The sequence below is a fragment of the Euprymna scolopes genome, chromosome 5, assembly GCF_053919585.1.
Source record: "Euprymna scolopes isolate OS-2025 chromosome 5, ASM5391958v1, whole genome shotgun sequence".
NCBI classification, from domain to species: Eukaryota; Metazoa; Mollusca; class Cephalopoda; order Sepiida; family Sepiolidae; genus Euprymna; species Euprymna scolopes.
This window is the reverse complement of record NC_136486.1, coordinates 59,690,643-59,714,906: the sequence shown is the minus strand read 5'-3', so window position 1 is coordinate 59,714,906 and position 24,264 is coordinate 59,690,643. Positions and strand designations below refer to the sequence as shown.

The 24,264-nt window shown below is 34.7% G+C and overlaps 1 protein-coding gene across 1 annotated transcript in view; it reads left to right on the top strand.

Annotated features, from left to right (window-relative positions):
• Positions 1-24,264, top strand: part of LOC145276812 (polypeptide N-acetylgalactosaminyltransferase 13-like) — a 434,740-nt gene that overhangs the window by 309,168 nt on the left and 101,308 nt on the right. The window lies entirely within an intron of this gene.

Below are 24,264 nucleotides of genomic sequence, written 5' to 3'. Positions count from 1 at the left end.
ATATATATAAATATATATATATATAGATATAGATATAGATATATACATAGTAATGACAGTTAGAAGACGCCTCTCTAACCATCAATATCCATGACAACACACTTCCTGAGAATTCTTCCTTAAAACTTCTCGGCTTAACATTCACGGGCAATATGAACTGGAACAAATACATTGAGAACCTTGCAAACGCTGCTTCAAAAAAAAGGCCGGTTTTCTCTATCGAGGTAGAAGACTGCTCACACCTGAGGGTATCCTGAACTTCTACAAAACCACCACTCGCTCATGCATGGAGTATTGTTGTCACATCTGGGCTGGTGCATCAACTACTAGCCTTACTCTCTTAGATAGGGCCCAAAAAAGAGTTTTCAATATAATAGGTCCAGCTTTGTCAACTAACCTCCAACCCCTGTTCCATCGCCGCAATGTTGCATCTCTGTCCCTGTTTTACAAATATTTTAATGCAATGTGCTCTGATGAAGTCGTTGCATTTGTGCCCCCTCGACTTACATATGTCCAAAAACCCCGCTTAGCAACAAAATCTCACCACTTCGCTGGAAATGCCAGAAAGCTTTTTACTTTAATCAAACAGCTAGACTTTTGGGGTGAACGTGAGTAAAAAACAAAACAAAATAGTGATCTGTAGTAAGACGGTATATTAAAAAAAAGAAATGGTTTCATGTACGCAAATTCATATTATAATAGCATACAAACACCTGTAACGTATTGGATAAAGTACTAAGTTATAAATTCAGTTCTCAAAGCCCACTCTTCTCGAGATTGAAGGGTATATCCTCAGTGCGAGCGATACTAAGAAAACACGTTACTTAAGACTTCTACTTGCTCGTGGTTGACGGAATTTATGCAAGCTACACCCGAGGAGTAAATTAAGGGTTCAGTTTTAATTTCCGTGCAGATCCCTGAACTCGATAGAAAAATTTCAGAGTTCTACCGGATAAACCTGTACGGCACAATCACGTTGACACACCGGGCCTCGCCAGATCACCGAAGTTAAGCAACGTTGAGCATGGCCAGTACCAGATGGGTGACCATTTGGGAAGGTTAGGCGCTGTATGTACCTACTGGGAAGTTTATGCATGAGGCCAACATCCTCACCCCGTAAAAAGAACTAGGTCGCTACAAAAGCATCTACAAAGTTGTAGATGGCCTATGCCCCTTAGGGGCTCAAGGCTATGGATGGACAAGAAAAACCTAAAATGGGTTGAAAGTTACATCGACTGAAACATTCTATAAAGAACCCTCAATATGAGAGCAGTGGTCCTTATCATTCAAATAATACAAACTTGTCCTTTTCTCAAGAGAAATATTTTTTCCTAAATGAGTCAGACAGAATATTTTAATAAATTCAGAACATTTATTAAATTAATATATTTTAGCTCTAGTAATATATGCACTATTGAACTCTAAATCCGATTACGATGTATATAGTTAAGGAGTTCAAATAAATCTACACAAACACGATTTTTCTTCATTTTTTTTTTTTTGTTTACAAATATGGGAAAAATATATCTATGTCGAATGGACAATAATCTTCATACAGATCTAATGAGATGTTTTTTCATTTTTGTTTTTTATTGATTGGACTTCTGTCACTGTGTTTCACACTTTCATAAATCCAACATGTAATTATCAATTTTCAGGAAAGGCGTGACAAGTTAGAATACCCGGTTTATCTTATATAATACTAGCCTGGGTGACCGGCGTTTCCCAGGTGTGTTGAGCAAAAAAAAAAAGTAGAAAAAAAGTTGTAGTAGGCAGGCTCAAACACGTGACGCGACAGCGGAAAAGAAAATGACGGTATGTGTAAGGGTGTTGGTTAAGCAAAAAAAAAAAAGTAGTAATCAGGCTCGAACCCGTAACGCGCCAGAGGAAAAATAGAGGGTAAAAAGGAAAAGTCTTATCGATGAGCCTACCGTGGTTGTGACGTCAAGGCGGTCGAAATAACGCCTTTTAGGCAACGTCGTTTACGCGTCCTTTGAATAACTTGTAAAAAATGTCAGCAAAAAAAAAAAAAAAATCTCGACCCTCCCTGTACAAAAGTGCTTAGTTGAGGGTGAAAGAATCATTGTTTTTGGCCAATTTTTCGATATTTGTGGTCCGAAGGTTCAAGCTTAAAAATATACCGATCTCGTCAAAATCCGTCGCCTCTGTCGAAAGTTTTTTCGAGACATACACGCATACATGCATACATACATACACATATATATTTAAACGGACAGGTGAGATTTATATTATAGATGTGACTACACGCTCCGCCCGTCAATATGTTTCAACCTCGTAATGCCGAGTATATACTGTTATATTATTATATATATATATATATATATATATATATATATATATATATATATATATATATATGCGTGTGTGTGTGTATGTGTGTGTGTGCGTGTGGATTATTCTTAGATTAGTGTCCTTCAGATACGTGTCGTTCGGAAACGCTTATTATTTTGTAGTTTCTTGGGGATTCTCAGATAAATGCGTATAATTTTTTTTATTGTTTTTGTTGTTGTTGTTGTGGTTCTTGGGAATGGAGATAATGATGATGATGATGTAATTATTATAATGATGATGTAATTATAATGATGATGATGTAATTATAATAATGATGGTGTGGCCATCTTTTGTGCTATTATTGCCTACTATATCGTCTTCTAGTTTCGATTGCGTTTGTGGTTATTGCCAGTTTCGGAAGATACGCGCGTGCGCAAAAATACACGGCACATTAAAAAAAAATTGATTAAATTCTTGCTGGTTTGAGGAAGCTTTATTTTTAGTTTTCTCATGGGCTTCTTGAAATTCGAAAACTAAAAAAAAAGTCGCTGACTATATTTAATGGTGAGTCGCCTTTTTTTAGCTACGAGAGTGAAGTGTAAGGGAGGGTTGCATTTGTTTCCCAGGATCACTCCACTTACTCTCGATCGTTCACCTCAGAATACTGAGTATTTAGAACGAAGACATAAAGTAACCCCATTTGTGTTTTTACTATGATTCGACCGAGGTCTCTCAGCCCATTAGTAAAAATACTAACCATTGTGCCATATGGGTTAGTTATCTCTCCTTATTGAGCTTCAACTAAAACTGTAATCAAAATTGAGGTCCGTATTTGAGATTACCTAACTCTCTGACTATACCCTCCCCGAATGGCTGATCTCATAATAAAACTGGCGTATCTAAATCATTTCTACGTATCGCTTGGCTTCCTATGTTATTTATCCCTTTTCCTTTTGCCAATATCTAAATCCCTTGACATCGATTCATTTTATTAGAATTCTTTTCCAACTTTGAATTTCCGCAAGTAAACTTATTAGCAAATGCATTCGTGCACCGTTTCATTTCCAGTCTTTTTTATAAACCTTATTAGAGATTTTATATAATAAAACTGTACTAAAGGAAACAGTATCCGATATTTAAAACAAAACCAGTTTCATCTCTACATCGATGCCTGATATGTAAGTAATATCTGTGTCATTTTCTTTTATGTTAATTCTTCCTACGAAAGTGTTAGCGTTTGTGCTTTAAGGTTCGGATTGGCCTGCTCTCAGAGAAAGAGTAGTGATTGAGGTTAGCTTTAGACCTTACCTTCTCCCTGAGAAAAGGCTTGTGGTCAGGGTCAGGTTTAGGTTTTATTTTACGCCAAAATTACGTTGACACACCGGTTTCCGTTAGATCACCGACGTTAAGCAACGTTGAGCCTGGAGTGACTGTACTCTGATCAGCACTACGTGCTATTTAGTTCTCGTCAAGAAGTATCAGGAAAACATAATTGTATGCTATCACGAAGGATGAACAATGGTTGACCAAGATAGCTTAACTCCATACACTTCAAATAACTTGTTGAAATGGTTGGATGGGCGCTTTGATGATCGTCTCATTAGTAAATGGTGTGATCACTGGATCTTAAACCTCCCCCAGATTTTAATTTATACGTTTTATCTAAAAGAATGAACTTCTACCAAAACAACTATCAGACTAGTCATTACGTGCATAGGTGTATCACAATCAAATAATATAAAATGAGCTATTGACCATATTGCATGTCGTATTCAGAACAAAGATTAAAGAAAGATTGTGAAGCATTCATGGCTGAAAGTCATTGAACATATCAAGCCTATATATTTCATATTTCTTTTCTGTTTATTAGTATTTCCAAGATTTTCTCGTGGACCATAAATATTTTATTGTTTACTAGCAAGGAGGGGTACCCGACATTGCCGGTCCTAAAATACGCTTCAATATATGTTAATTTGTAGATTTCATATTTATTATTATAAAGCAAATTCCCTATTGAATATTATATTGTACCTAATTTAAAACGTAAAAACAAAAATGACTTGGGTGTCATCAGTCAGAATTGAAGCTAATACATTTAGTGATCCAACTGCGTTCTTTACCGTTTGAGCTAATCTGATAGGCAGATAAAACTGTTTTTAAATTAAACCACTTTTCGCTATAATTAGTTTAATGCACGCACAACCTAATACAAATGTGTCGACATTTTAGAATCGAAAATTTTGCATTTCAACTTCCTGATTTCTATACTCGTTATTCATTCATTCTAACAAGGATTTTTGTTATTATAAACCAAACTTGTTGTACGGTTACTATTTCCTATTAAATTAAGTGTTATGTGAACTGTAGTTTAAGAGTTTATCGGTTAACCATTACACGCAGACAAGCACATACACATACAAGAGAACTTGAATGCCTACTAGACACTGTCCTCGAGTGTATAAGGTCTCCCTGTACAGGGGTTTGCCACAACAACCTGGCATGAGGACACTTTTCCCTAGAAGTAAACCCTGACCAAATATTTAAAATCATATAACATTCGCAGCCCAAATAAAGTCTCCTTTTTATGGCTAACCCACATTAGCTTTTATGAGGAATGGTGCACCTTCTTCAAGTAATGTTACCTCAAGTAATACTACGAAGCTGGATACTCCACCAGACAAGATAAATTCTTTTTCCTGGATCCCAGTAAGAGTAAGAGACCAAAACGAAAGATATACTAAAATATATGAAAATGGTTACTTGAGGAGAGGAAAATTGTGTTCTCATTTTTTTCTTTATTAACTCATTGTTTGAGAGATAAGTAAGTTTAATGGAACATTCGAATATCTATGTATCTGATATATAGTTCAAGTGTTAGCCCCAAGTAGTAGGCCCCTTGATTACTGAGAACTTCGACTGAAGTAAAATAAAACAAGAAAAGTGATACATCTATTGTTTTATGTATAAAAATTCGTAGGGTTACTCATACGTCGCTCGGTGTTCTAATTTATGTAAAAAGTAAATGGATTACTGAGAAAATAAACGACAAAACAAACAATCTGCTTTTGAAAATAATCTGATGTTGCAATTTTAAATGTTCAAGCTTATTGGGGAAGTTGAAGTACTTATGCCTTTGGTGAGATTCGAACTCATGAATTATCTGTGTAAGTATAGTGAAAACCGATTCAGCTTCCAAATAAACTCTTCCTCTTTTTCTCTTTCAAGCTCTCTCTCTCTCTCTCTCTATATATATATATATATATATATATATATATATGTATATATATATATATGTATATGTATATATATATTTCTTGCTTTGTTTTATCCCTCCTTCTCTTTTTTCCGTCTCACATCGTCGATTATTTGTTAAATCTAAAACAAGAACAATTACTTCTAATTACTTTTCTATCCCTACCTTTTTTATCTCTTTACTTTCTCTTTCTTACTTTCTCTTTTTTCTTTCTTTCTTACTTTCTTACTTCTCTTTATTTCTTTCTTTCTCTTTATTTCTTTCTTTCTTTCTTACTTACCTTCTCTGTCTTACTTTCTTACTTTCTCTTTCTTTCCCATGTCAGCCAAGGACAATTGAAGGAAGCAGAAACTAAAAAAAAATGGGGCATTCTATTTATTTCCTACCCCTCCCCCCCATCTTTTTACATTATTCTCATCTTCCGCCCTCTCCCCCCAGCTAAATGTAACCGAAGAAATGTACGAAAGAAAACGAAAAGAAAAAATCAAGAATTCCCTTTTTCTTACATCAGACTGTCTTTCCCCATCATCTTTTTCTTTTACTTCATATTTCCTTCCCTTGTAAGCCAAATGGAAAAAAGAAAGCGAAAATGATAAATCAAGACTCTCTTCCCTTCTCTCTCTTTTCTCCCCTGTCTCTCTCTCGCTCTTCCCTCCCTCTCTCTCTCTATCTCTCTCTTTCTCTTTATCTTTCTTTATATTTCTTTTCCTCTGGCAATGAAAGAGAAAAAGAGAAAAAAGGCAGATTTTCATCAATTAAGATTGATTTTTTTAGTATTTGGGATTTCATTATGTGAAATATGCAACTGAGATTCTAACTGTAATTAGGATCATTGAAACTATACTTCCATATAGTCATATAATCTATAATATAAATCTCACATGTCTGTTTAAATGTATGTATGTATGTATGTATGTCAGGTCATGTAATGTGCTACTGGTACCATGTAACCCAGTACTACCTGCCTCATGGTCGTGTCACCGGCGACTAAACTGGTTCCCCCACCAGACTTGTTTGGTGAGGAGGGCGGCTAGTCTCCCTGAAGGATTAAAAACAAGACCTTCCAAAGGGCGTATGAACTCTTTTTCTGGGTCAACGGCCAACTAGCACCGTGTATATTTGTGTGTGTGTGTGTGTGTGTGTGTGTGTGTGTGTGTGTGTGTATTGGGGTAGAGAGGACTCCCGTAAGCCGTGGTGAAGGCAACCTTTCTAGGGGAAGCAAATCTCTGATTTAAAAAACCATAAAGCGGAAGACCATTACCCGCATTAAGCTGGTCTGCAGTTTAATTTGTTGCTGACTATCTTGCTCTTGCTTGTTGCTGGATCTCAACATTTTGAACCGAGAGAGAAACTTAGCTATCGTACAAAGCTAAGATTCTGTAACATCATATTTGTATAGATACTCCCTCAGGCATTTGGGCTCATGGATTTTAAATGTCTGCGGGAGTGGCACTCGTCTGACAAGACGTTGCAATCATCATCATGTATGTATGTATGTATGTCTGCTTAAAACTTTCGACAGAAGCGACAGATTTTCACGAAATCAATATCGTTTTAAAGTTCGACCATTCTAACGACAAATATCGAAAAATTGGCTAAAAACATTACTTCATTCATCCTCAACTGGACAATTTTCTACACGTAGGGGTCGGTGTTTTCACCGATATTTTCGAAAGTCATTCCCTCTTTCGATTGACTAGCCTTAATTGAAACCTTCGCCACTTCCGGTTTAGCGATGGACGCAACGGTAAAGACGCCACTTTTTTCACGTTCTTTTTCTCCTTCGCGGTACGGGTTCGAGCCTGCCTACTACAACTGTTTTTTTAATTTTTTTGCTCAACACACACCTGCAGACACCTGAAGAACGCCGGTCACCCAGGCTAGTATCACATAAAGGATAATTAGAAAAATTAAAATAATATTTTCAAACATAACACGGTACGAGAACTAATGCATATAACATGGTTATGTCATTAAAATATATTTGAAAAAATCGTTAGAAAAACAAATTTGACTCAGTCAACTTTCGTAGAGTAATAGATAAATAATGGATAAAACGTGTACTTAGGTTTAACACTTTATTTTTCATGGTAAATCGGTCCGTCAGAATTGACGTATACTGTATTATGATTTTATTACTAATATAAACTTATTTTTATTCTACAATACTTATGTTTTTTTTTTAGTTTTGGTTTATATTTTATGTTTAACTGTGTCTCGTTAGGCGAGATTGCGCACGGATAAGGTGGCACTATATTTCAGTGCCACGGTTGTTAACACATCCTTAAGCATGGCCGGGTGGTGATTGGCCATAAGCGTAGAGATACACAGTATTTCAGCCGCACACTTCCCTTTCTTGATCAACCTCTTTTTTTCGTCCGGACAACATGGGGTAAGCACGCATATTTCTGTCTCTCTGTAAACGAGAGAAGGCACCCCTCCCCTTCGACATTAGTTAAGCATAGTTTAATAATTGTAGGATATTTAAATTGTATATTATATTGTAATATATATTTTTGTAAAATAAATAATTAAGATTATATAATATATTTGCAATTGTGTCGCGTGTCCTTTTTTTTTTTTTTTGTCTGCCATAAATTTCTTCATTAAAGAATGAAGTTGCCTTGAGGAAAAGGAAAACTCCAACCTAAATACCATCAAAGGTGAAGACGTTTCCTGGGAGAAGATGGAGCCATACAGCCACATCCAACATCTCAGATATGATTCTCTTCTTAGCACATGGAACCTAATGACTGGCCCATCTTCACATCTTCATGGGGCCGTTTCTAAGACATTTAATGTATCACGTGAAGCCGGTCACACGCCAGTGGTCGGCTGATCGTGTTATAATATAAGCATTTTCCTGACAGTTTTTTTCAGCCTTACTACTTCCGACGAATTGGAAGCGGATGTTTATCAACTAGCCTATTGTCGGACAAGGCTTACGGGCTCCTTTATCCACTTTTTTTGTTGTTTTAACAGAGCCCTACTCTTCTAAATGTATTGTTTTCAGCATTACTAACGAATCCTATTTACTACTTGTGTATGGTTAGTTGTTTTTGTTTTACGGCATATCAACCCTTTTCAGGTTATTTAATGCCGAATTTTGTGATTTTGAAGAACACTTTCTTTAACAGAGTATATTTGTTTTGTTTTTTCAAGTTGATTTCTATTTAACTCATAGTTGGGACCCTAACATGTACTATCACTCCTGGGAACAATGGCAATTGAAGGCTTGCTCCACACTCAGCAAAGCCCGCAACTTGAGGCCTCACCATCGAATATAGTTTAAGGTCATATCCAGGACCACTACTTGTGTAGTAACCACTTACAAAAAATTAGTATGAAGAAAACCGGTGCTACACCTTGCACAAGAGTGACCTGGAAGTGGCGAAAGCTTTGTGCAGAAATAACTATACATTTACAAACAACTGCTAATCTCAGTCGGTGCAATGGCTGCCACAAATCAGAGCAGACAGTAGACCCCAGGTACCCGTCAAGCTGAAACCACTTTCAATAATTTCTTACTCTCTTTAACTGTGCCTAAATTCAATGAACAAATCTTCTTTCTTAGAACTGCACGTTTGTGGAACTCCTTTCCCTTTGCTTGCTTCCCAGTTGACTACAACTTGGTTGTCATCAAGTCCAACATAAACAAATTAAGTAATCCGATTCACCAAATTTCCATTACTAAAGATTATTACAATATTATCCCATTGACTACTGTACACTTTATAACCCTTATCCTTGAGTGGCCTCCGGGCCTAGAAAAGTGGTGATTCCTATGTAAAAAAAAAGTTTCGGCACCAGAGATTCGGTTCTCCTAGATGCATGTCTAAACGAATACCAACGATGCACAGCTCCCAGTGGATTAATTATTAATTAGTAATTATTTGTACATTAAAATACAATTATTTTTTAATTCAATATTTTTTCTAATTCACAAAATAATTATGACTAGCGGGAGACACCCGGGTTTTCCCGGGCGTAAAATACACTTAAATATGATTTCATATATTTTATTATAGAGTCGTGATTTCAAAAGTAAAAAAAAGTATTTAGGTGCCATCAGCTAGAATCGACACTATAGAATTCAAAGTTGGTGACGTTACCACTGTGCCAACGTGACACGTATATAACCAGATTTAAAATTAAAAATGAAGTAAGGTGATTGTGCAAAATGTTTAACAATTGTTTCAATTCTGACCTATTTTTTTACTCATTAAAAACTATTTTAACCGGCTAAAATCCATAAAAGAACGGCCCGTAAAAATCCATTCATTTGAGGCCCCTACCGCCGATCTGCAACTTTTAGTTACGGAGGAGATAGAGTTTGAAAATATGGAGACACCCCGATCGACAGACATACCGACAAATAGACCGACATACAGACAGATATATAGCCGTTTATATATTAGATTATTAATAATTAGTACGCTATTTTCCTATATTTTAAATATTTAGTCTGGTCTTATATAAGCAACACCCGGGTAGCTGGTATTGAATTGTGTACTAAAAATCGTTTTCAGTTCACGTGGTGTATTTGCATTAAAAATCTTAAAAGGGTCCAGTACAGCATAACACATACACAACAAACAATAAAAAAGGGTAGCAGTCATATTTTGCTGTTTTCTTCGTACATAAACGTGTTTGAAAGAAGAACGATTTCTCACAATGACATTACATTTATTGAAATCGCAGGACAAATTAGGTTGCTGACCTAGTTACAAGAATAGATGATTTAGCACACATTTCAAATTCATCACCTCAACTACAAGCACATTTTTTACGACGATCAGACAGGTTTAGTCATTGTAGGCCCCATCCTGGGAAAGCTTAAGTAAGTATTGATCATATAAGACAATGATACGTATTGCCATTTTCTCCCACAGAAGAGACGTTACGAGCCTGCCCTTGTTTTATCGTTATTTCCATGGCAAGTGCTCGTGTGAGCTTCAATCTCTGGTCCCCCTCGCCAATCTTTCACGAAAAAAACACCCGTCTAGCTGAAACCACTGTCAATAACTTTCTCCACTCTTTAACTGTGCCTAAATCAAAACGTACATTCCATGAACAAAGCTTTCTTAGAACTGCACGCCTATGGAACTCTCTTCCGTGTGCCTGCTTCCCAGCTGACTACAACTTGGTTGTCTTCAAGTCCAACATAAACAAATTCTTCATGAGCAGCTTCTTTAAGTAATCCAATTTACCAAATTTTTATTACTAACGATTATCACGATATTATCCCATTGATTACTGGACACTCAATAGCTCTTATCCTCCAGTGGCCTCCGGCCCTTGATAAGTGGTGACTTCTATGTAACAAAAACAGTAGTTATTCCTATCATGGTTTTTTTGCTTTCAGGCTGATGAGTGGTTCTGTTAACAACTAAGAGATGATCCCAGTTTGATTTTACCTTTTCTCTGAGAATAGGTTACCGTGAATACTGCTCGGGAAATACTTGTAAGCCAGAGTGCACTTTATCGACGGCACTTAATTTTCGAAACCTCACTTGACATATGCCTCACTTCTCGCAGATAAGTTAAATAATCATATGATACGTCTTAATATATATATATCTATAAAAGTGAGAATGTGTGTGTGTGTGTTCATTTACCTACCAAGTAACCAATAACAATTTTCGGTCTACAGACTCGAAATTTGACATATGGGGAAATCTTTTAAATCGAGTTTCGGTCAGAAATTTTGCTGTAAAGGGGTCAAAGTTCAGCGATTTGACTCATCCGCCAATTTTGGATCTAAACACTTAAGATTTTAGATATAGGTTACTTGGACATTGGTATAACTTAATAATTTGATTTGAGTATAAAAGAATAAATGTTAAGGGGGTCAAAGTTGAGGTCAAAGTTAAAAAAAAATTGACCTCTGCGGTATCTACAAAATTACCCTAAACATTTGAACTTTTACATAAAGTGTATTCAGGTAAAGGGCACGCTTTTTAATCAGTTTGGGCCGAAAATTTGGCTGCCAAGGGGTCAAAGTTCAAAAGATTTAACCTTTGCGATCTCTAGCAAACTATTAATCCAATTTTGGTCTAAACATTTGACATTTTACATTAAGAATATTCATGCAGCAAGCTTTTAAATCCATTTTTGAGCAAAAATTTGAGTTGAAATTTGAGAGTTGAAAGAGTTGACCTTTGCAGGCTCTACCAAATTCCTCCGCCAATTTTGGGTCTAAAAACTTGAAATTTTAGATGTAGGTTACTTGGACATTGGTCAAACATTTTAATTCAATTTGAGCCCAAAACAATAAATGTTAAGGGGTAAAAATCGGGGTTAAGGTTTAAAAATACTTAACTTCTGCTGTCTCTACCAACTTTTCTCTATGGTAGTTAAGGAAGCCTATTATATAGAAAGGTATTACGGTACATATGCACACTTTTTAATATATACATATGCACATAAAGTTATGAAACAGTACATAGGGCCCGATTAATGCTGGACTGAACTGCTAGTATGAAATAAAGTCAATTTCCCACCAGCCTTTTTGTGATTAATAAGTTTTTACAAGGTAGCACAGTCCCTAGTACGTGAGTATTAGTAAGTTCTGAAAATCTATATGTCAATTCAGCTACATTTCTGTATATATATATATATATATATATATAAAGCTGAATGCCTGTGTGTGTGTGTGTGTGTGTGTGTGTGTGTGTGTGTGTCTGGCCACGAATAGGCTTCTATATGGTTGACTATTTTAAAAAACTGATTACATATAATGATAGAAGATGTATCGAGACACAGGAATGGGTATGTTTGATCTGGCAGAACGGTGGTTCATTTAAATTGTGGGGTCTGCGTACGCGCCTGGTCCACAAAGTATGGAAATAAAAAAAATTAATATTAAAAAAACAACGTTTACAAGTGTTTTTGATATAGATGTACATAAGAATACATTTATAAGTATATTTTAACTTAAATAGGGATGGTATAATAAAATCGTGGGGTCTGCGTTCGCGCCTGGTCTCCATAGAATGGGAATAGGCACAAACTTTAATAAAGACTTTTCATATCTATCTTCGTAAGTATACTTTGATAATTATGTTTCAGTTTGAAGAAATATGGTATAATGAAATTATGGGGTGCTCGTTCGCACGTGACCTCCATAGAATTGAAATATGTCACAAAGTTTAACAAGTTTTTTTTTAATATAGATCCACAGAATATTGTGATAAGTGTTTCAGTGTGGACAGGGATGGTATAATAAATTATGGGGTTTATCTATTTTTTTACTTTCATCATATTTTGCTTTGGTTTTGATACCCCCAAATTCGAAGCTATCGCTTTACAACCCTTCCTTTTCATAACCTATCATACTTTCATAAATCAGAGTCCATCTTCTGTAGGCTGTTTTTGAACCCAGTCAACGACGGGTACTTTTGCTAGTATATATATATATATATATATATATATATATATATATATATATATATTTTTATAAAGTAATAGGGTTCGTGTGTTTCTGTCTGTGTGTACAGCTCTCCATCATCAACGAAATATAAAGGAGGTAAGAGGGTAGATCTCTCCTGGTAGAGAAACATTAGAACCCATTTTAGGATGTTTCTGTTATAGGAGACATAAGAATCTGTGCCTAATTTCTTTATATACTATTCTACAAACAACCCCCATATCGAATGACTTATGCTCATTTGCATATCACATTATATTAAATCTCTTTAACTAATTACCTCGACCTTATTACATATTGGAAATATTCTAATCATTTCAACTGTACTATTTACAAAATCTATTTAACATTTAATCTATCTTCTATCTTCTATCTATCTATATCTATATCTATCTTCTATATCTATCTATCTATCTTCTATCTATCTATATCTATCTATATCTATCTATCTATCTATATATCTATAAAAACAGAGATGTGTGTGCCACAGACGATTTCTGATTGGTTAATCCAATAATCACATCTCCTAAAAAACAATGGTTTCTACGCTCTTACCTTTACCATAAAATATTATGGCTTTATTTATTGTCCATCTTGGAAGGGTTTAATTTTTTAATAACTTGTTATTCACAAATTAAAAAAATACGAAACTAAACTACACGAAATCAAACGCTCCGACAAACTTAATAGTAGTACACACACACGTTCACTACCGTCACGTTGTTATGGCAACCAAACAATGTTTACAAAATGTCTACGCACGTTCGTAGACATTTTGTAAACATTGTTTTTAAAAAATAAAAAATAATACTTCTATTATGTTTTAAACGACTGTAATAGTTTATTTTGGAAGTATATTTCATAAAGAAAATTGACAACCCACTTTAAAAACAGAAATTACGAGTTTTATATATTTTATTCGCAGTTTTTTGTTGACTCTTCTGGCGGCCATGTTGTAAGCCCTAACGGTATTTTTGGAGATTACCCAAATAAATGTTATCAAAGGCAAGATAAGTTACTTTTCCACCAAACTGGATATATTTTTCGTGTTTTTATTCAATGTAGCATATTTATTCAGCTCGAAAAACGGGTTTGTATTACTGTACACATAAATTCGAAAAAGTTGTCAAAAACCAAATATATAACAAATACATGTTATCAAAGGCAAGATAAGTTACTTTTCTACCAAACTGGATATATTTTTCGTGTTTTTATTCAATGTAACATGTTTATTCAGCTCGAAAACCATACGGTGTTTACCGATGTATTGGAAAATTCAAGATGGCGCCTCACTCCCTCTTTAACACGGTAAGTTTGGGAAAAGGTGTTATAAATAAAAAACTAGAAAAAATACTATTAAAAACCCGCCGAATATATGTCAACCTATGTCACGGTAACATATTGAGCGAGTTTTTAACAGTATTTTATTCAGTTTTTTATTTATAACACCTTTTCCCAAACTTACCGTGTTCAAGAGGGACTAAGACGCCATCTTGAATTTTCCAATACATCGGTAAACACTGTATGGTTTTCGAGCTGAATAAACATGTTACATTGAATAAAAATACGAAAAATATATCCAGTTTGGTAGAAAAGTAACTTATCTTGAGGCCAAAAAAATAAATTTTCAGGGGTCATAATAGGGGTCAAAGTTTAAAAAATTACCCCTTTTTTTTGCTCAGCATACACCTCCAAACACCCGGGCAACGCCGGGCACCCATGCTAGTATATATATATATATATATATATATATATATATATATATATATATATATATATATGAATGTATGTAAGTATCAGGTTGACAAGAAAGTTCTTGCGGTTTTTAACTTTTAAATTCAGATGAACATGTCTTGACTTAAACAAGAAATTATTGATTGAAAGAAGACTAATTAAAATCAACACCGTTTCGCCAACGCAACACAAGTATATTTATGTCAATAGCGTAAAAATAATCTTGCGTTCTGGTGGCGATGAAGTCGCTGAAGTAGTTTTTGATATTGCTTGGGTTTTTGAAGCATTTTGTCACGCAGAAAATTTTCGAGATGCTTGAAAAAGTAGTAGTCGTTAAGTGAGAGGTCTGGAGAGTATGGCGGATGAGGCAGAGTTTCGTAGCCCAATTCGTTCAATTTTTTAAGGCTTGGTTTAGCAACGTGCGATCGAGCATTGTCTGGTGACTAATGCTGGGTGTTGTTCTGGAAGTTTCTGATGCATTTCATCGATTTTTTTTCTCACAATACTTCCTTGCCGTAATGGTTTCGCCTATATATAAAAAAAAAAAACTCATGGATGAAACCGGATGGAGACATCTTCTTTTGGTACAACTCTGGCATTGGGAAGTGTTGTGGAGTTTCGTCGGCTTCTAACTACTAAGCTGAACATCGCCGGTTGTCATAAAGAAACTACTTTTTATCGCAAGTCACAACCCGGTCGAGAAACGGGTCGTTTTTGTTGCGTAAAAAAAGTGAAGATAACAACTTCATATTGACGTTTCTTCTGATTGTCGTTCAATTTGCAAGGCACCCATTTATCAAGTTTTTTGTCTTTCCAATCTCTCTCACGTGGTTGAAAATCATCGTATATGTTGCGTCTAATTCAGAAGAAAGTTCTTGAACGGTTGTGCGTGGATTGGCTTTGACTTAAGCTCTTAATTTATTGTTGTCAACATCTGATGACCGACCACTACGTTCATTATCTTCAGGATTCTCTTCGCTGCCAAGGAATTTCTAAAACAAACCCTTGTGCTGTGCGTTTAGTAGGGACAAACGCTTCGTTGATATCGCGCCCTGTTTCTGCAGCTTTTCGGCCTAGCTTGAATTGAAATAAGAAACTTGTGCGAATTTGATTGCTTCCATCTTCTATTTAACGTTCTAAAAAGACATAATAGTTTTAAAACGATTGTAATTTAAACGATTACATAGATCGAAAAACGCGCTTTAAAATGATATATAAAGTAAAGGTATTATAACGAAAACTTATTAGAAAATACATCATTTGAAATCGAAATTAAAAATCCCGCAGGAACATTCTACTCAACCTCATATATATATATATATATATATATATATATATATATATATATATATATATATATATATAAAGTAAAGGTAGTATAACGAAAACTTATTAGAAAATACATCATTTGAAATCGAAATTAAAAATCCCGCTAATAAGTTTTCGTTATAATACCTTTAGAACGTTAAATAGAAGATGGAAGCAATCAAATTCGCACAAGTTTCTTATTTCAATTCGATTCCGTAGTCAGGGGGTAGGACTGCAGACTGTCATCCTCGGCTTGGAAGAGGTGTTAGTCTAGCGGCACTGATGAGTTGTGAAACAACGAAACAGGTCTGTATGTCGATGACTACAATATATTTTATAAAAAAGCTCCCCTCTTCGGTAGAGCACTCTCGTAAATTATCTTACTCGCTACTTAATTTAGCTGAAATAATGCGAAGCTCGCGATTTGTTTACAAACAAACGTTTGAGCCCTCTACGAGTAGCGGACGGATGTTTATTTAAATAGACGTTCGGATAGTTTAATTTCGGCCACCGATTCCGTAGTCAGGGGGTAGGACTGTCGACTGTCATCACGACGGTTCTGGGTTCGATCCTCGGCTTGGGAGAGGTGTTAGTCTAGCGGCACTGATGAGTTGTGAAACAACGAAACAGGTCTGTATGTCGATGACTAAAATATATTTTATATATATATATATATAAGCGAAAGTGTCTGTATGTGTGTCTGTGTACATTTCCCTACGCAATAACTCTGTCAATTTTTAGTCTACAGACTCGAAATTTGATATACAGAGTACTGAGATTTGGAAAAATCGATATGATCGGTTTTCGGCCAGAAATTTTGCTGTTAATATGTTTAAGTTCAACAATTTGACCTTTTAGAACTCTACCAAACTCCTCCGACAATTTTTAGTATAAACACTTGAAATTTTAGATATAGGTTCCTTGGACATGGATCTAACTGAATAACTTGATTTTAGCCCCAAATAATAAATTTTAAGGGGTCATAATAGGGGTCAAATTTAAAAAAATTGACGGTTTTTTTTTTGCTCAGCATACACCTCGAAACACCCGGGCAACGCTGGGCACCCATGCTAGTATATATATATATATATATATATATATATATATATATATATATATATATATATATATATATATATATATGGGGGTCTGTGTGTGTATCTATCGCCTAAATAATAATAAACACAATGTTGCTTACGAGCGACTAAAAGGTGCAGTTATTCTGGTGGTAGTTTAAGGTAATTGCAGTAATTCTAATCTTGATTTCAGATCTCCATAAAATTTATACACGCTGAACAGTTTTAGCCAATGCAGTGGGCGTCTGTAAATGCGTATTATATATATATATATATATATATATATATATATATATATATATATATATGTGTGTGTGTGTGTGTGTGTGTGTGTGTGTGTGTGTGTGTGTAATTATTACTATAATTATACATTCATGATTCTATCCTTTCAAGAATCATCAGTACAGGGAGTTACAATGGCAGCCGGTCGAGAGATACGGACCCAGCCACGAAGCCATCGGTGACGCCATTAGTAAGGAACAAACCACACAGCCAACGTTAACCACGAGAAAGTTGAAATTAACATTTATATCTGCTTTATTACAGTCTAGAGTGATTTTCGGATTATAGCATCATTATCTGCTCATGCAAGCTTACGTGACCGACTTTTATTATTTTTAATTCCTACAGGTATTAGTCTTTCATCCTTTGGGGAATCACCGGTGCAGGGAGTTACAATCGCAGCCGATCGGGAGATTCGGACCCAACAACGAAGCCATCTCTGACTCCATTAGCAAAGGATAAACCATGCGGCCAACCTTAATCACGAGAAGTAAATTTGAAATAAACATTTATATAAATGTGTAAACAGCTTTGTAAAATCATCATCTGCATACAAATGGATACAACGTAAACGCCGAGGTCAACACACGCCCTAAACAAACGCCTCTTTTTCTATTATTTCCCTTTTCTTCACTTTATATGTCTCCACTCCCTCCCTCCTAGTCGAGCACTTAGGAATAGATACAAGTTTCTAGATTCATATCCACATTATCTCTTCCCGTCATGTAATTAGGGACACGGAAAAATGCTCAAAATACACCGTATATGATATATCTTATAATTTTATCTTAGTATATTTGTGATGAACTCGTTTCCGGAAAACTCGTACCCGGAAAAATTGTACCCGGAAAACTCGTCTCCTTTTGCTGGGTAGGAAAACTGATCCTTTATTGAATAAATATCGATTGAAAACACATTTTAAGACCGTTCTTGGAGAAGATATTGTCTTTAAAAGAGCCTGCACATTTAGAAAAATCAATTTAACTTTTTTAAAACAACAGTAAACAAGTAAAAGTATTTTTAAAATATTATGGGGTGTGTATTCTCTTTTAAAGACAATATCTTCTTCAAGAACAGTCATAAAATGTGCTTTCAACCGATATTTATGCAATAAGGGACCACTTTTCCTACCTAGAAAAAATGGGCGAGTTTTCCGGGTTCGAGTTTTCCGGGTACGACCCGTACCCGGAAAACTCGAACCCGGAAAACTCGCGGACGAGTTTTCCGGGGAACGTTTTCCGGGCATCATTTGTGAAATTATTCTATTGTATCTATTTCAAGTCCACACTTAAATATCTCATTTGAAAAATTTCCAGCTTTCCTGAATTTTTATTAAAAGTATTATGGAGGGTTTTAATATGTAATTTTAATCTATAATATAATCTCGGCTTTTGAAGCATTTTTCGCGCAAGAAGTTATCGAGATGCTTGAAAAAGTGATAATCGGTGGGTGAGAGGTCCGGTGAATATGGCGGATGAGGAAGAGTCTCGCAGCCAAATTCGTTCAGCTTCTGTAGGGTCAGTTGAGCAACATGCGGAAGAACGGTGTTATGAAAGAGAATAATTCCTTCGTATAAACCATATACGTTGGAACTTCTGGCACATTTAATCAATTTTTCGACAGTACGTCTCCGTCATAATTGTTTCACCCGGATTCAAGAAGCTGTGATGGAAAAGACCGGCCGCAGCTCACCAAACAGTACCTATAACAATTTTTTCGTGTAATTTCGGTTTCAGGAATTGTTGTGGCGCTTTTCCGGCATGCAAACAGTGCCAAACGTCGCTGGTTGTCGTAGAGGATCCACTTCACATTACACGTCACAATCCGTTCGAGAAATGGTTCGTTTTTGTTGCGTTTTTCGCGCAAGAAGTTATCGAGATGCTTGAAAAAGTGATAATCGGTGGGTGAGAGGTCCGGTGAATATGGCGGATGAGGAAGAGTCTCGCAGCCAAATTCGTTCAGCTTCTGTAGGGTCAGTTGAGCAACATGCGAAAGAACGGTGTTATGAAAGAGAATAATTCCTTCGTATAAACCATATACGTTGGAACTTCTGGCACATTTAATCAATTTTTCGACAGTACGTCTCCGTCATAATTGTTTCACCCGGATTCAAGAAGCTGTGATGGAAAAGACCGGTCGCAGCTCACCAAACAGTACCTATAACAATTTTTTCGTGTAATTTCGGTTTGAGGAATTGTTGTGGCGCTTTTCCGGCATGCAAACAGTGCCAAACGTCGCTGGTTGTCGTAGAGGATCCACTTCACATTACACGTCACAATCCGTTCGAGAAATGGTTCGTTTTTGTTGCGCAGAAGGAGCACCTCAAAACGACGATTCTTTTATTTTCGTTCAATTAATGCAACACTCAGTTATCCAACTTTTTTTACTTCCCTATTTGCTTTAAATGGGAAACGACTGTTGAGTGATCGACCTCGACTTTAACTGTTGAGTAGTCGACCTTGAGCCCAACAGCAACTTCTTGTGTTGTTTTGCGAGGATCGGCTTCAATTAAGGTTTTCAAATGTTCGTTATTAACCGCAGTCGGCCGACAACGACCGTCTTCATCTTCGAGGCTCTCGTCACCATTTCGAAATTTCTTGAACCACCGTTGTGCCACACTTTCCTTATTGGTTCCTGGGCCAAACGCATCATTGATATCACGAGTTGTCTCGGCAGCTTTTCGGCTTAGTTTCAACTGGAATAAGAAAACTGCGGATTTAAATTTTTTCCATGCTGTTGCAAATCCTGCAAAAAAAAATAATGAAGAGATTAAGAACGGTAACGATTAACAGGATTCGATAGAACGAAATACGCACTTCAAAATGATATATAACATGGCTATATATACTAATGAATTAGTTCAGAAATCATATATAAAAGTAACTTATGTGTGAAAACGATATTGTTTTTGCATCAACCTAATAAATTGTTCATCCCTAAAACGACAGAAATTTCAAGAAGTCACCGTAATTGTGTCGACTTTTTTTTTAGATACCTTCTTATGCAGAAAAACAATTATTCTCATGAGCGATATCAAATCTAGTAAAAGTACAGAATAATTCAAATAATCTTGTCGTGTACGCCTCGAAATGCATAGCAAATGTTGATCCGTGATTAGCTAAATGGGTCGATAAGTAATTTAGCATTCACAATCGACGTAGATGAGTGCAGTTTCTTCATTAATCCGTACAGATCTATTTCGTCTAAGAAACAGATGAATCGAAGCATTCATCTTAAAATCACATTGCGTTAAAAACAGAACCGATAAAACCGCCTCCATTGCAGATCATTAATCTCTCTCTCTCTCTCTCTCTATATATATATATATATATATATATATATATATATATATATATATATATATATATATAATTATAAATGATCTTGTAACGAGTTATGTAACCTACTTCCCGGTTTACGACACCCGGCTCCGCATGCGCGCATAAACATTAACCCATAACAACGTAAACAAATAAACACAAATCGCTTCTTTTGCAGAGTTTGACCTGCGCACTGAAATATTAATGTTATTATTTCGAAATTATTATTTAACATGGGAAGAGTGGGGGTATTTTTCAACTATTCTTTATTCCAACTATACTGTCGCTATTTTCTTACAACTAAACAACTTTAACTCGTTGACAAACATAAGAACAATAGTAGTAAAGCCAAGACTACTACAACTACTACTACCACTCTCTATCCGTCCCTTTCCCTTCCTTCCTTCCTTCTTCCTTCTTTTTTATTTTTTGTTTACATTTCTAGATGTGTGTTGTGTGAGAACGGTGAATTTGTTGAAACATTTACTAATCTGTTTAAATATTAGTTTTATTTTATTTATTTAGGTTTTATTATTTTGCTTCAGATTGTATTCATTTTTTTTTAGATTTTAAGTTTCTATAACTTGGTTGAAGGTTCATGTGCGCGTTTGCTGCTAAATGACTTTCGTCGGCGTTCGATTCGTAGGAAAATCATGTTTTATTTTCGATTTTGAGCGATTATTCGGAAAAATAGGTAACTTTACACGAATAGGGAGGATTTTTTTCATTTTTGAGTGATCCGTCCGTGATTTTTCATTTTAATATACTTTCATAGAAATGTTTACTCTAATATAACATACTGACCCAACGGGTCACGGGTAGTCTAGTATATATATATATATATATATATATATATATATATATATATATATATATATATATATATATATATTATGCATATATATGTAGAGAGAGTTTTAGTTCTGAATATGTTATTTCAAATCAAATCAAATTAGTTACTAAAAATAGCAAAGTGCAACGAGCTACGCAAAAAAAAACAAAAACATTTTGAAGATCTGTACATCTATATAGCGTCTGCATTTTTCTGCCAGGAAACTTAACCTGAATATAGTACGCATTACCACTATCTCCTCTGATATATATATATATATATATATATATATATATATATATATATATATATATATATATATATATATATATGTCTGCTTGTATGTCCAGTAGATAACTATTGTATCTATCAAAATTAACAATATATAAACATACAGATATATAGATATATGTGTGTGTCTACTATATTTTTCTTGGCTTGTATGTCTGTTTTTCCGTTCCACTTTTAACGGAAACCACTGAGCCGGTCTAGCTGAAATTTAATGTGGGTGCGTGTTATGATAGAGTGTAGCGGACTATTATGATATACGTTCGGTGCACAATACGGATTAAGAAACATTAGTCACCGTATAAGAACATTTAGAATATCTACTCAAAATACGGCTGCAATTTCCTATCGACCTTTTGTATGATATGGTGCAGGGAATTAAGCATTCGATGCACAGTATATACGAGCACAAATTTTGCATATTAGAGTCATCCTAAGTCAACGGGCTATATTTTTTGTCGATTTTAAACGGGAAAACGTCATTATATATATATGGTCCCTCCCATAATCCCCGATGTCTTTTTAGAAAGAATTCTTACTAGAAAAATATCGGGGAAACCAATGCAATAAAATCTCCAAATTTAACGATATAAAATAATTATTGCATAATTGGATTGCATTCTTCAATTGTGTGCACGTACCTGGTTCAGTAGAATACACAAAAGAATTCCTTTTTCAAAGGAAAGACATGCAACGAAAGATTTTTGTACGCATTTTCTACCGATTTCTTATTAAAAAGTTTCGTACTTTTCGTTTCGTTTTAGTAAAGCTTTGTTTCACTTCATTCGTTCCGGTTCGTTTGAGTAAAAATTTTTTTCGCTTCGTTCGTTTTTTTATAATTAAGGCAACATTGTTGTTATTAAATACTCATAGATATATTAAGAAAAACGAAAAATGAACGAAACAAAACGCTACAAAATGTTTCATTTTTGTACAAAAAAAAAATAAAAATAAGTTAGTAAATATTTTGAACGAAATAAAAACGAATCTAATTCTGCAAAATTTCTCTCATAGGTAAGTAAATTTTGAGGCGTTATTGTGAAATTGCTAGCAAAATCGATTCGCATACAGGAAATGAGTCCCCTATTAGAGCACAAGTTATTTACAAGTCAAATGCCTGCCTATCTCTGGCTGCCCTACTGGCGCTTTAAATTAGGGAAAAAGTTTCGGTAAAGCTCGGCTGGCTACATCTTTGCATATGAGTGGACTTTAAATGTATTTAATGCATGTGTCATTTAATTTCCTTCTAAGTGTATAAATATGCATTTTCCTCGTTGAATTTGACGTATGTTGATTATTCACAATACTATTTTCATTTTAAGTGTTATTCGCACATTGTTTCGGCCGATGTAACCTCAGATGTTATTCATGTGTGTCTTGTAGGAAACCTTTCTGTCGAACTTGGTGATCTATACAGAATTCTTCATCAAATCCTTAATTTAATTTTCTGGTGTAGAATGTAGAAATAGATCAGATGGTTGCATCAGCTTAAATTTTGTGCAAATAACCTTCAAGATGAGAGCAATAGTCCGAATAATTCAAAGTATTAATCATCATCTCAAAAATCCAGAATCATAATGCCCCATTGTACTTTTATGTTCTTTTAAGTTAACATACATTTATGTTCTTAAAAACTGACATACATTTTAAGTTCTTTAAAACTAACATATTTTATGTTCTTAAAAACTGACATACATTTTAAGTTCTTTAAAACTAACATATTTTATGTTCTTAAAAACTGACATACATTTTAAGTTCTTTAAAACTAACATATTTTATGTTCTTAACTGACATACATTTTAAGTTCTTTAAAACTAACATATTTTATGTTCATAAAAACTAACATATTTTATGTTCATAAAAACTAACATATTTTATGTTCATAAAAACTAACATACATTTTATGTTCTTTAAAACTGACATACATTTTAAATTCTTTAAAACTAACATATTTTATGTTCTTAAAAACTGACATACATTTTATGTTCTTTAAAACTAACATATTTTATGTTCATAAAAACTAACATACATTTTATGTTCTTTAAAACTGACATACTATTTATGTTCATTAAAACTAACATACTTATAGGTCCTTTAATGCTTTATTGTTTATTAAAACGCGTCTGCACTTATACTGAGCACGTGCGTTCACTGATATGGATAATCCAGACTGCAAACATATAAATTATAAAACTAAAAAAAAAACGACCGAAGATTGTTGGTGTTTTTTTTGGGGGGGGTGTTTGTTTTTTTCGTTATTCCAACAATTTTCATTAAAGGTAAGACATTCGGCGCCAATGACTTTATTCGTGATCATTTTTAGATAAAATAACAACAGAATATTTACTTCTGCCACTTTATCAATTTTACCCTTCTCTCTGGCAAATAATGATTATGAGAGAAAAAAAAATTAAATACATTCTTTGAATATACGAAACATTCAGGTCGAT